Raw genomic sequence first — 15,124 nt, 5'->3', positions numbered from 1 at the left:
CTGAGGGCAATGTCGGATACTAGCCGAGGGCAATGTCGGATACTAGCCGAGGGCATTGTCGGCTGTCTTTCAATGCTGCTCGCTACATAAAAGCTGCCTTAAACCCATTTACATGTTTTCTATAACAAACCACTACATTTTTACACATGGGTATTTTTAATTAATGTAAGTAATTAATTTTCTAATTAATAGAATATTATGAAGTAACGAATTGTTTCTTCTTCTGATATTTTTAGATGCCTAAAGTAAAAGAAAAAAGAGATTCAGTCTAAAAAAAATGGAAGTCTGAAAATATGGTAAATGCCATTGTCGCAGTACGGGAGAAAAGAATGGGCTATCTTGCTGCTTCCAAAAGATTCAATGTACCTCGATCAACATTATTTGATTATGTACGGTCCAACTCTGAGCCCACCAAAGCCGTTAAATCGAAACTTGGACGAAAACCAATACCCCCAGCTTCACTTGAAGAGAAGCTAGTTGACTAAGTGTTAATGATGGAGAGAAAATATTTTGGATGAACCAGAAATGATGTTAAAAGGCTTGCATATCAGTTGACTAAACAGAACACTATTGTAATAGTTTCTGATATGCAATATATTATTTTAAATGCATTATCATACCTCTTACATAATAATGTCTAATGTATCCGACATTAGCTTCCCATTCTGTCAGTGATGATATTATTTCTGTTTTGTCTTTGCAAGTTATACAGCAAATGCATATTATGTAAATTACCTAATACTTAAGTACAATCTGCAGGAACCCCAAGAGGTTATTATAATACTAAGTAATTCCAGTTCTAACTTTTTTCAATTACCTTTATTTTGAAACATCAAAATGGTATCCGACAATACCCTCCCTTACTCTACATCATAATATAACTTACCTACTATTAAAATAAATGGAAATAGTATCCCATATATTGATACAGTAAAAAATCTAGGAATTTATACGTATAGGTAGAAGCTTAAGTTGGAATATATGAACCATACACACATTGTAATATGTAAAATAATTTTTATGAAAATTCACACATTAAATAATCCGAAATTTCTTTCGTTGGCACTTCAGAAGAATCTAGTACAGTCGCTCTTGATGCCTCATTTTGATTAGCCTACTGTGATACTCTCTTCACCGACCTCAACGTGAGACTGACAGACAGACAGACAGACAGACAGACTACAGCGCATGTGTTCGACTTTTCAACATTCGTAGATCTGACCTATCTCACCTTCACTAAATATGCTGTCCTGTGTCCGTCTCAAACATCGGAGAACCTTTCATTCTTTGAACCTACTCTTGAATATTTTTCAGAATTGCAACCCTAGCTACTTAGCTTCTCGTTTTCAAAATTGGCCCTCATATCACGATATAGATACTCGCTCACAACACCATATCACACTCTCCATTCCTAAACATAGTACATTCCTCTACCATTCATTTTTCACAGTTTCTGCAGTTCATCTCTGGAACTCTCTACCACAGCATGTAGGAGATTATCGGACATTATCAAGTTTTAGAAATAAACTAAAACTCCACTTCTTCAATTTGAATTCCCTTCTGTTATAAGCCCTTATCCCTGCACAGTTTTTATATATATATATATATATATATATATATATATATATATATATATATATATATATACGTATATTTTTCACCGTCACTACACTCCCTTGATCACCAGATTCACTTATCATCGTAGCTTCTTTTATTATTTTAATTTATTTTTTTCGTTTTTATTATTTTATTACATTGCATTTTTATATACTGATTTAATTATGTTGTATTCCAATCTATAGATCTATATTTCACTTTCTTGTACGGCGGTATCATTTTCATTTCAGTTTTATTATTTTATATAATATGTTGGTATTTTTATTCTTTTCACTGCTTGGATATTTATATAGGCTTATTGCATATTTGTAACCTCGTGGAATGTAAGGGAAAGCCTTATATCCGAAACTTCTTCTGAATAAATAAATAAATAAACAAACAACTAATTAAATATTTAAATAAGTAAAAAGTAACAGTCTTACTAATAAACCGTGTATAGTTTTTATACGAGACTTATGCAGAGTTGAGACAGAAAACGTTACTAATAAACCGTGAATAAGCTATGGACGTATAAACAGGCTGTAACTATACAATGGGAATTGCTTTGCAGTAGTTATATACACGAAACCCTTGTTTAAGCGTTGTATGTAGGGAAAAAATGGCCGCTCCTTTAACAGCTGTTCGTATCGACTGTCATTTTATGATGATGTTTACCTTGTAACCACAGAAGAACAAACCAAAGGTCATAGAATTATTAGAATAATATTGCTGTCGCTTGTACTCTTTGACCAAAATGTAGTGTGGTAATCGATTAGAGCCAGTTGTACTATCGATATTTAACACGTCACACTAGAGCGCTCTACCGGATCCAGTAGAGAACCTCAGATATTCTATTACCTTTCGTAACGAAGTAATGACGAAACTATGACGTAGCTGTGTAACAGTTGTACTGTTATACACGACGTATGTAGTGATTATTAGTAAGGAATTTACACACGACTTATAAATGAGCTACTCATTGTATAAGTATAAGGCAGTTAAACGTCTGTATATAGAGTTTTTATTAGTAAGACCGTAAATGAATAAATGGATAGATGTATAGGTAGGTAGGTAAGTAAGTAAATAGGCTTAAATAAATAGACAAATAGAAAAATAAATAAGTAAATAAATAAATATATAAATAAATAAGAAAAGAGTAAATAAATAAATACATAGATGGATGGATGGACGGACGGACAGAAAGGTAGACATACAGACAGATAGACGTACAGAGAGGTAGACATACAGACAGATAGACATATAGAGAGGTAGACATACAGACAGATAGACATACTGAGAGGTAGACATACAGACAGACATACAGAGAGGTAGACATACAGACAGATAGACATACAGAGAGGTAGACATACAGACAGATAGACATACAGAGAGGTAGACATACAGACAGATAGACATATAGAGAGGTAGACATACAGACAGATAGACATATAGAGAGGTAGACATACAGACAGATAGACATACTGAGAGGTAGACATACAGACAGACATACAGAGAGGTAGACATACAGACAGATAGACATACAGAGAGGTAGACATACAGACAGATAGACATACAGAGAGGTAGACATACAGACAGATAGACGTACAGAGAGGTAGACATACAGACAGATAGACATACAGAGAGGTAGACATACAGACAGATAGACATACAGACAAATAGACATACAGAGAGGTAGACATACAGACAGATAGACATACAGAGAGGTAGACATACAGACAGATAGACATACAGAGAGGTAGGCATACAGACAGATAGACGTACAGAGCGGTAGACATACAGACAGATAGACATATAGAGAGGTAGACATACAGACAGATAGACATACTGAGAGGTAGACATACAGACAGACATACAGAGAGGTAGACATACAGACAGATAGACATACTGAGAGGTAGACATACAGACAGACATACAGAGAGGTAGACATACAGACAGATAGACATACTGAGAGGTAGACATACAGACAGACATACAGAGAGGTAGACATACAGACAGATAGACGTACAGAGAGGTAGACATACAGACAGATAGACATACAGAGAGGTAGACATACAGACAGATAGACATACAGAGAGGTAGACATACAGACAGATAGACATACAGACAAATAGACATACAGAGAGGTAGACATACAGACAGATAGACATACAGAGAGGTAGACATACAGACAGATAGACATACAGACAAATAGACATACAGAGAGGTAGACATACAGACAGATAGACATACAGAGAGGTAGACATACAGACAGATAGACGTACAGAGAGGTAGACAAACAGACAGATAGACGTACAGAGCGGTAGACATACAGACAGATAGACATATAGAGAGGTAGACATACAGACAGATAGACATACTGAGAGGTAGACATACAGACAGACATACAGAGAGGTAGACATACAGACAGATAGACATACAGAGAGGTAGACATACAGACAGATAGACGTACAGAGCGGTAGACATACAGACAGATAGACATATAGAGAGGTAGACATACAGACAGATAGACATACTGAGAGGTAGACATACAGACAGATAGACGTACAGAGAGGTAGACATACAGACAGATAGACGTACAGAGAGGTAGACATACAGACAGATAGACATACAGAGAGGTAGACATACAGACAGATAGACATACAGAGAGGTAGACATACAGACAGATAGACATACAGACAAATAGACATACAGAGAGGTAGACATACAGACAGATAGACATACAGATAGGTAGACATACAGACAGATAGACATACAGAGAGGTAGACATACAGACAGATAGACGTACAGAGCGGTAGACATACAGACAGATAGACATATAGAGAGGTAGACATACAGACAGATAGACATACAGACAAATAGACATACAGAGAGGTAGACATACAGACAGATAGACATACAGAGAGGTAGACATACAGACAGATAGACATACAGAGAGGTAGACATACAGACAGATAGACGTACAGAGCGGTAGACATACAGACAGATAGACATATAGAGAGGTAGACATACAGACAGATAGACATACAGACAAATAGACATACAGAGAGGTAGACATACAGACAGATAGACATATAGAGAGGTAGACATACAGACAGATAGACATATAGAGAGGTAGACATACAGACAGATAGACATACAGAGAGGTAGACATACAGACAGATAGACATACAGAGAGGTAGACATACAGACAGATAGACATACAGACAAATAGACATACAGAGAGGTAGACATACAGACAGATAGACATACAGAGAGGTAGACATACAGACAGATAGACGTACAGAGCGGTAGACATACAGACAGATAGACATATAGAGAGGTAGACATACAGACAGATAGACATACTGAGAGGTAGACATACAGACAGACATACAGAGAGGTAGACATACAGACAGATAGACATACAGAGAGGTAGACATACAGACAGATAGACATATAGAGAGGTAGACATACAGACAGATAGACATACAGAGAGGTAGACATACAGACAGATAGACGTACAGAGCGGTAGACATACAGACAGACATATAGAGAGGTAGACATACAGACAGATAGACATACTGAGAGGTAGACATACAGACAGACATACAGAGAGGTAGACATACAGACAGATAGACATACAGAGAGGTAGACATACAGACAGATAGACATATAGAGAGGTAGACATACAGACAGATAGACATATAGAGAGGTAGACATACAGACAGATAGACATATAGAGAGGTAGACATACAGACAGATAGACATATAGAGAGGTAGACATACAGACAGATAGACATACAGAGAGGTAGACATACAGACAGATAGACATACTGAGAGGTAGACATACAGACAGATAGACATATAGAGAGGTAGACATACAGACAGATAGACATATAGAGAGGTAGACATACAGACAGATAGACATATAGAGAGGTAGACATACAGACAGATAGACATATAGAGAGGTAGACATACAGACAGATAGACATATAGAGAGGTAGACATACAGACAGATAGACATATAGAGAGGTAGACATACAGACAGATAGACATACTGAGAGGTAGACATACAGACAGACATACAGAGAGGTAGACATACAGACAGATAGACATACAGAGAGGTAGACATACAGACAGGTAGACATATAGAGAGGTAGACATACAGACAGATAGACATATAGAGAGGTAGACATACAGACAGATAGACATACTGAGAGGTAGACATACAGACAGACATACAGAGAGGTAGACATACAGACAGATAGACATACAGAGAGGTAGACATACAGACAGATAGACATATAGAGAGGTAGACATACAGACAGATAGACATACTGAGAGGTAGACATACAGACAGATAGACATATAGAGAGGTAGACATACAGACAGATAGACATATAGAGAGGTAGACATACAGACAGATAGACATACTGAGAGGTAGACATACAGACAGACATACAGAGAGGTAGACATACAGACAGATAGACATACAGAGAGGTAGACATACAGACAGATAGACATATAGAGAGGTAGACATACAGACAGATAGACATACAGAGAGGTAGACATACAGACAGATAGACGTACAGAGCGGTAGACATACAGACAGATAGACATATAGAGAGGTAGACATACAGACAGATAGACATACTGAGAGGTAGACATACAGACAGACATACAGAGAGGTAGACATACAGACAGATAGACATACAGAGAGGTAGACATACAGACAGATAGACATATAGAGAGGTAGACATACAGACAGATAGACATATAGAGAGGTAGACATACAGACAGATAGACATATAGAGAGGTAGACATACAGACAGATAGACATATAGAGAGGTAGACATACAGACAGATAGACATACTGAGAGGTAGACATACAGACAGACATACAGAGAGGTAGACATACAGACAGATAGACATACAGAGAGGTAGACATACAGACAGATAGACATACAGAGAGGTAGACATACAGACAGATAGACGTACAGAGAGGTAGACATACAGACAGATAGACATACAGAGAGGTAGACATACAGACAGATAGACATACAGAGAGGTAGACATACAGACAGATAGACATACAGAGAGGTAGACATACAGACAGACAGACATACAGAGAGGTAGACATACAGACAGATAGACATACAGAGAGGTAGACATACAGACAGATAGACATACAGAGAGGTAGACATACAGACAGATAGACGTACAGAGAGGTAGACATACAGACAGATAGACGTACAGAGAGGTAGACATACAGACAGATAGACATACAGAGAGGTAGACATACAGACAGATAGACATACAGAGAGGTAGACATACAGACAGATAGACATACAGACAGATAGACATACAGAGAGGTAGACATACAGACAGATAGACATACAGAGAGGTAGACATACAGACAGATAGACATACAGAGAGGTAGACATACAGACAGATAGACATACAGAGAGGTAGACATCCAGACAGATAGACATACAGAGAGGTAGACATACAGACAGGCAGAGAGATAAATAGAAGCAAGTAAATACTATATGAATAATTAAATAAGTGTGTAAGACCTAAATAAGGAAATAAACATGTAAATAATAAAATAATAAAAAGGTTACTCCTTCATTCCTAATAACAGTGCAGTCGTACTGGGAAGGTACGAGTGTTTCGCCATACACTAACTTATCGCCGAGAAGTAATCGTCTGTAATGCATGTACCGCATGTGGCTGCAGCAACAGTCGGACTCCCTGGCGATGACGCGAAGACCTTATTAGCCGAGCATGACACCGTGAAAGCAAGGAAGTGCTTCTTCCTGCTGTTTCGTGAGTGACGAAGATGACGAGTACTTCATCACGATGCGTTCTGGTCAGTTCGCGATAGCTCAGTTCCACCGCCATGCCAAGAATGGTAACACCGTTTGAACCTATTCAAAAGACGTAACCCCGCAAATCACGTCATTGAGTACGCACCCGAATGAAAGAAGGCAGTCTCTATAATCCCATTTGACTTCGTGCTTATATTATAATTCATTTTTCCAGAATAGTACATTATGCAACGAGCCTATAATGGTAGTAATTAAGACGCAAGTATGATTGTTTATGAAACGAGCGCAAGCGAGCGTCTTAATTACCATTATAGGCAAGTTTCATACGACTTTTTATGCTCGACCATATTTCTAACTTGAAAGTATTCAAAATTATGGTTATGTGCGAACTGACCGGAATTGTGAGATGTGCGCAAACGCGAAAGTATTGATTTTTTCCGAGGCCGAATTTCATTGACCTTGGCACAGAATAAGATGAAGATTACTCTGGTATAACCTGAAAATTGATTTAGAATTGAAAAACGAGATGACAAATTGAATTTATTTGAATATTATTTACAATTAACTCTAATTATTATAGTAACAGAACATAACCTTCTGCGACAGTATTCTATTTCCAGCCTCCGTGACTTTTCGCTAATTCTCTTTCGATTGCATATCCGAGAATAATCGATACTTGCGGTTTTATAACGGTACAAAGCTGACTTGTCATTGGCTGAACACCTGTAAGCTGACTTGTCATTGGCTGAACACCTGTACTTTAATGGCATGCATTACAGGACTGCTACCAGGTGTATAATTACTACATTTCGGCATGGTCGAGCATAAATTTACTTAAACAACTGCAGGCCTACTGTACTGTACTACTTTTTAGTATTGTTCTTCTGTTTATGAATATCGATGCAGGGGGCTTAATTCTTATGATGTAAGTTAGATAATCATGGCAGTGCTTCAGTTTGCCTTATTGGGTCGGAGTGTTGTTGGTTATGTCCGATGGGAATAACTGGTTATAGGCTACGTGTTGCCAATCTGACAATTTTTAACAGATATTGTGACAGCGACGTGAGATTCGAACTCACGACCAGCAAAGTCAGTGGAGAGCAAGCCAGACAGTCTTGTGTAGCAGTGAAGCCAGCTTCGAGACCAGAGCGCGACTTGAGTTGTGTCCGTAACTGTGGAGCCTGAAGCCCGGAGTTCGGGTGCAGTGGACCGCAGTTGGGAGGACCTGAGTTCGAAGTGCAGCGGATCGTCTCTGAAGGTCTGGGGTTCGAGATTCTGTGAACGCGAGTGACTGAGCTAGAAGAACTAGCCAAGACAAACGAGCTGTGAACTGAGAACTGACAGTTCTGTGTTGTAAATAGTGCTTTGTGAATTTTAGTTAAGATTAACAGTTCATTGTTGTTCGTAATAGTCCAAGTAAATTGTCATTGTCGTTTGTGGAGTGCAATAACGAACGCTGTGTTGCCGTGCGGAGAGCAAATCCCATTGTTGACGGGAGTGAAATTAAATTGCAGAGAGTGATAATTATTGTTGAGATAATAAAATTACATTGTTGTTCAGTATCAAAATTTACAATATTATGAATATCCATTATTTACAGAATTTGCCAGTTTTATTAGGCTACAATGTTGGCATTACTATCACTGAAATATAAAATCACCTTTTTGTATAGACCAGCGTTTCTCAAACTTTTTTGAAGTGCGGACCATTTTTTAAAGTCAGAACAGTTCCGCGGACTACCTTATTCTTGTTCCCTTCGAAAAAAAGTTTATAATTTTCGAAGCATATTTTAATGCCAGTACACTTATATTTTAAAACTGAATTAAGATTCGGTACTTTGGTCTTCTGTTATGAATTCGGGTGGTCCCTGGCTGGGTTACAGGCGCGGCGCCAGATGTGCAGGGAAAAGATGTCAAGAAACACCACGTTCACAGTGCTTTAAATCCCCCGTTTGTTGCTGAGAGTAGAGTGGGAAGTCAATAGACGAGCAGGGTAACAAATTTCATAAAATGTCAGTACTGGGAGAAAAAGTGTCATTTCCAAACTCTGAGATTTTAAGCTACAGTGTGATACGCAATTCGTTCGAATTTTATTTTTTCTTCTGTCTTTTTTGAAGGACCACAAGGGCAGGTCTCGAGGACCACAGGTGGTCCGCGGACCATAGTTTGAGAAACGCTGAACTATAGGCTATTTAGAATTTCAGTTGGAGACAAAGTAGCCATATTAATAACTTCTGTTCAGCTGGTCAGTAATTAGGTGTTGACGACCCTGTTACATTTTAATATTAAAGGCACAGGCCGTTGAACAGCTCAGGTAGAGCTGGCGCCAGCGTTTTTGGCGTGTGTCCTAGAGTATGGCGCCCAGTTTGTGAGCATGTTGCTAGTATAGCTGAGAATGGTACCACTTCCTATACACGTCGCATCAGCCATTTGTCAAACACAGTTGTCAGACTGACTGCGGCAAATGTAAAACACTCGCACTTAACTTTCCCATTACTTATTTCACACACCAAAAACGGTGACGCAGAGGGAATGTGTTGTCAGTTTAATGTTCAACCATTATATTCATATGCATTTGTTAAACCGAAAACCATATTATGTGGTATGGATATTGTGGCTAAATATTTCATTTAAACGGATAAATCATTAAGGGTTCTATCTTTGGGCAGTAATATAATAATAATAATAATAATAATAATAATAATAATAATAATAATAATGATAATAATAATAATAATAATAATAATAATAATAATAGAATTGTTGGTATATTGCATAGGCCTACCTGTAACACCGATCGGGCAGTGTAACATGAAATGTAGTTGTGATTTTTACCACAAGTGGCAGTAACATTCACTTACAAGTGAGGCGTTTGCTGGAATAATAACTTGCATTACGTTAGGTCGTTTTCCCGTTTCCAGCATTTATTGAATCCTTAATAACGCAACTTCTTCGTGACAAAATAGAGTATTTCCCTCCTACAAACATAGCGCCCTCTAGAAACATTGGGATGTCGTTCTACACAATGCTGTTATATCAGATTTCAAATGTTTGATCCTATCTCAAATTAAAGATTTTGTAGTTAAATTATTGTTACAGTAGTCTCTCGATCGTATACATTGAGTTGGAGGTTTTCTAATGTGTTTATCTATGATAGTGACCGGTAATCCTTTAAGAAAGTGGTAAGCCTACCTTACGAAACTTTGCGGTCATTTGCCAGGAAGGCTTAAATCGCAACTGAAAGTAGAAATAACTGTGTGTAATAAAGTATGACTGATAGAAAATCACTTTTCGTTCTATTTGAACAAATCGATATTCTGTGCTTTTGATTTCATATAAAGACCAATTTGAGAGAATTAACAAATAACACCTACGAAAACTGTAAAAATGGTATGTTTACAACATTAAAAGGACCTTTTAAAAGATGGAACTACTGTAAGTGAAATATTTACTAAGAAAAAAAAAATAAATTATAAACCTTACAAAAAAAATACATTTCACATCGCATATTCTGTTTCTGTTCTTCGTAAAAGTACAAAACGAAATGGCACAAGCAAGCTTAATCGTTGGAATTATATTAGCATAAAAAAGTTAATTTCCTTCTTCAGGAACAGGTTCGTTTCCCGGCAAAATGTTAGAGATTTATCTCGCTCTGGAATGGTGTGCCCTCTGGTGAGTAGTAGCAGAGACCTCGTGTCGTGTTGACCGTGGACATCCAGTAACCTCACAAAGAATTAGGACGAAATGGACCAAAGGCATGTGATGACGATGATTATGGTGATAATCATGATCTCTTCTCCAAATGGAACGCTAGAGGGGTGTTTGACATGACGGCCATATGTTGTATTCTGACTTTCTAACAATTTGCGATTTCTATTGAACTGTTTAAAAAGATCACGCCCTTGAAGGTCAAAGACCAGCCAATTAACACAGGCTCACGATCTCCATCTGTTTCCTCTGCTGATTGTAGCGGTGAGAGCGGGTTCCGGGGTGTCCACCATTGCCGAATCTACCACGGCCACCTGACCTCACTGGCCTCGCCCCACTTCGCCCCGCTTGAACTGTATTCCCCTACCTGGTACTTCAATAAATTCTCTTATTCCATTTTGTTCGCAACTGTTCTTCGCCTTTGCCCAAGTTGTACAGAATAATCCAATATTGAAATCAGATGTGCATATATTCAATAATAATAATAATAATAATAATAATAATAATAATAATAATAATAATAATAATAATGATAATACCTATTATCTCCTGGCCTAGTTGTCTCATAAGTGGTACCTTATTGGTATCACTTGTGAGGTTCAGACCTGTCTTTCGACAGTTGACTAAACAATAATAATAATAATAATAATAATAATAATAATAATAATAATAATAATAATAATAATGAAATTTGTTTAGACAAAAGCCGCCCTAAATAAGGGTTCGATAGATCGGCCTACTAATCAATTCATAAAGAATAATAAGTAAACAAAACAATTTTGTGACATTTGGAAAGAAAAACAAAAAACATTAAGATAAGAAAACGTAGGAAATCATTTACAATAAAAATTTTGTTGGGTACAAATGATTACTAATTATAGCTGAGGATGATTTTAACACGTGAGATCCTATGGCATCAATCGTTGCATCAGAAATTTTGTATTGTTTAAGTTGATTTAAAGTTTCAAGTGGGATCGTGCCACGGGCACCGAACATGAGCCCAAAAACTGTCCAATGTGTGATGTGATATTGTGCTCCAAGATGCTGACAACAAGGCTCATATATGACTTGTTTTTCACGACACACCTCTTGTGGCTGTTGCTCGTGCATCTCAAAACGGATTGTGGGATCAAGAATGACACCCTTATCCTTCTGCCGATCAATTATGATGATATCAGCCCGTCTAGTAGAGCCATCAGAAGAGACGCAACCAATCTCCTTATAAACCTCATAGGAAGCATTCTGACGGATGGAAGCTGCGATGAGAGAACGACCCGTATTATGTCTGTTGATTCGGAGCAATTCTCCATGATGGCAGAAACCCAAGACGTGAGGAAGCGTTTCTTGCTCGTCGCATCTTCTGCAACGGGTTGAGTCAAGAGTTCTACCAGGGAGAGTACGTACAGGTATTGCATTACAGTTCATCTTAAGGATACCCATGAGTGAAAAATGTATATCACAAAAGAAAAAAAATTCCACAAGTCAAATTAATAACATTACACAGAAACTTGATAGCAAATTAAAGAACCATATGCATGGGGGATGTCCTGACCAAAAATCAAAACATTTCAAATAAAATTACAACGCAGGGGGCATTTTGTAGCGTAGTTATAAAAAATAGTAAATATTTTATTACTCAGAAACTATTTGCCTTAAGAGGATGAAACTTTGTCAGTTTTTTATTATAATCAATGAATATGTGTGGTAAAAATTTCATAAGGATTGACTGAATAGTTTCGGATTTACAAATTTCACTCATGGGTATCCTTAATGGCTTGCGTCCACTGACTGCTCGAAAGTCCCTTTTTTGTTGAGATCCACGAATTACCTTTCTTCCAGTGAGAATAGAATAATAATAATAACAATAATAATTTTAAAAGTTGCTTTATGAAAATTTAATCATCTGACTATTTTGTGTTGAATAAAAAATAATATAATAAAATTATTTTACATTTTTATTATATACGAAGTTTCTCATCTCCCCTTTGCCAAACAAAGGCGACATGTTCTTCAGAACAGATTGAAAATCGGAAGGAGAATTAATCTGTCTGCTTTTGGTTCATTGGAATGAATAACTATCAGAACAGCTGTCGCGCGCCTTACACACCCGATCTGTCTTTGAATGTTCGATTGTCGTCTAACTCAAATTTGGTGGTTCAGAATAGATTCTACATTTCACATCTTAGCCCAGGGGAGGGGGGCACTAAAGTAATGTGAGGAAAAGAGGGGCTTCCTCATCAGAAAGATTAAGAAACACTGTTCTATATATATATATATATATATATATATATATATATATATATATATATATAGATGTATTTTGAAATATGTATTTCAATTTAAAGATTTTCATAATTTTAATTTGTTTTTCTCCAATTTGTATAACTCTAAATGGAAATTAAATTTTTGAATTCACAAGAAATTGATAAATATTTGTCATTATCTAATTTGACGTCTTGTATTAACTTTGTTTCCTGTCTAACTATAATAATAACTGCAGTGTATTCTGATGCCTTCTATACTTACGTATTTCTCTATGATGATAAAAGCCATTCAAATTTTTAAAAGAACTTTGTTCAGGAATATCAATCAATCTTTCTCCATTGTCATTTTCTGTATTTTCTTCAATTGATTCTGTGGTTTTGTTCTCTGGTTTTCGTTCTGTTCTACCGTTGAAGTCTTCAGCAATAATTTCTCTTATATTTCCGAACTCCTCTATTAAAACATTAAAGGACTTCTATTGATTATTTTACGACCCTTTATCAGCTGCTACGGTTGTCTGATTGTAATAATGCTATGAGTCCAAGTATTTAAAGCACTGAACGGCTCGTCTTTGACATTAGAATTCTCACCTTCACTTATTTTATAAAATCCTAAAATTGTAATTTTGTAACCATGTAGAGTCCTTCCATTTTTATCAAATTTTCACCAATAGTTTCCCAATTTATTTATTTATTTATTTATTTATTTATTATTTTGCTAATAATTGTAACAAAATATAATATATACAGAAAAACTTTAGCTCGCCCCTGAAAGAGTAGAACTCGTGCTCAGGGGCGGATTCCTGAATTGAAATTAATAATTATACAATACAATGTGTCTTATGTCTACTGTGCAATTATAGTATATAAATTTAAATTTACAATTTTTCAACTTTTATAAAATCCATACATAACTTTTTAAATTTAATACTAGAACTATTAGAATTGACAAGATTAGGATATTTAAATATAAATTTGTTATATATTCTTGGGCCTAAATTACTACTATGATTGCATACTTCCTGAGTTTATTTTATTATTATTATTATTATTATTATTATTATTATTATTATTATTAGTATTATATATATATATATAAATAGAGAGAAACTAAGTTTTGCGTTTTCATATTTTGCTACGTATCCCTTGGTTTCAATGCCATTTCCTTTTTTCAGATGCTACAGAGAGTTCAGCTCAACTCTCGGCTGGGAACACGCGCATCAGACGTGCTTGCGTTCATCAATCGATGAGCCAGACGTAAGCCACACCACAACACCCAAGACCAGACAGTATTTTGCAGTCTGGTAAGTCGATAACGCCCTTTTAAAGTGCAAGTATTTGTGTGTATTCGTTAAATTTTATCATAGTTCGGTACAGAATTTTTATGTATGAAGCAGAGACAATAGGAAAGAGAAATTGTAAGCATCCCGAAAATACGTATAACTTTTGCGCGTGAATAACAATTTCATCAAAATATGTTAAAAACAGACGAACACCAGACTCTGGATAACATGTCAGGTGACACTGGGGCTGCGGCTTCTTGAATACTCATTCACAGATTTTAGGGTACAGGTCCCATGGTAACTCTGTCCTTTATGTAATTCTATAAGAAAAAAAATTACATGGGCTTAAGTCAGGGGATCGCGGGGGCCATTTCATTGAAGCATTGTCGATATTTCCCATTCGTCCTATCCAACGTCCTAGAAGCGTGCGATAGAGATAGTCACGG

General features: G+C 36.6%; 1 long non-coding RNA gene across 1 annotated transcript in view; it reads left to right on the top strand.

Annotated features, from left to right (window-relative positions):
* LOC138702330 (uncharacterized) overlaps positions 1 to 14,699 on the top strand; it is a 62,435-nt gene extending 47,736 nt beyond the window's left edge. Inside the window, exon 3 of the long non-coding RNA XR_011332839.1 lies at positions 14,571 to 14,699. This is a non-coding gene — a long non-coding RNA (uncharacterized lncRNA). The remainder of the gene's footprint in view (positions 1 to 14,570) is intronic.
* The last annotated feature ends 425 nt before the right edge of the window (positions 14,700 to 15,124 follow it).

This window comes from Periplaneta americana, chromosome 6, assembly GCF_040183065.1.
Source record: "Periplaneta americana isolate PAMFEO1 chromosome 6, P.americana_PAMFEO1_priV1, whole genome shotgun sequence".
Lineage (NCBI taxonomy): Eukaryota > Metazoa > Arthropoda > Insecta > Blattodea > Blattidae > Periplaneta > Periplaneta americana.
This window is presented reverse-complemented; position numbering and strand designations above follow the sequence as displayed.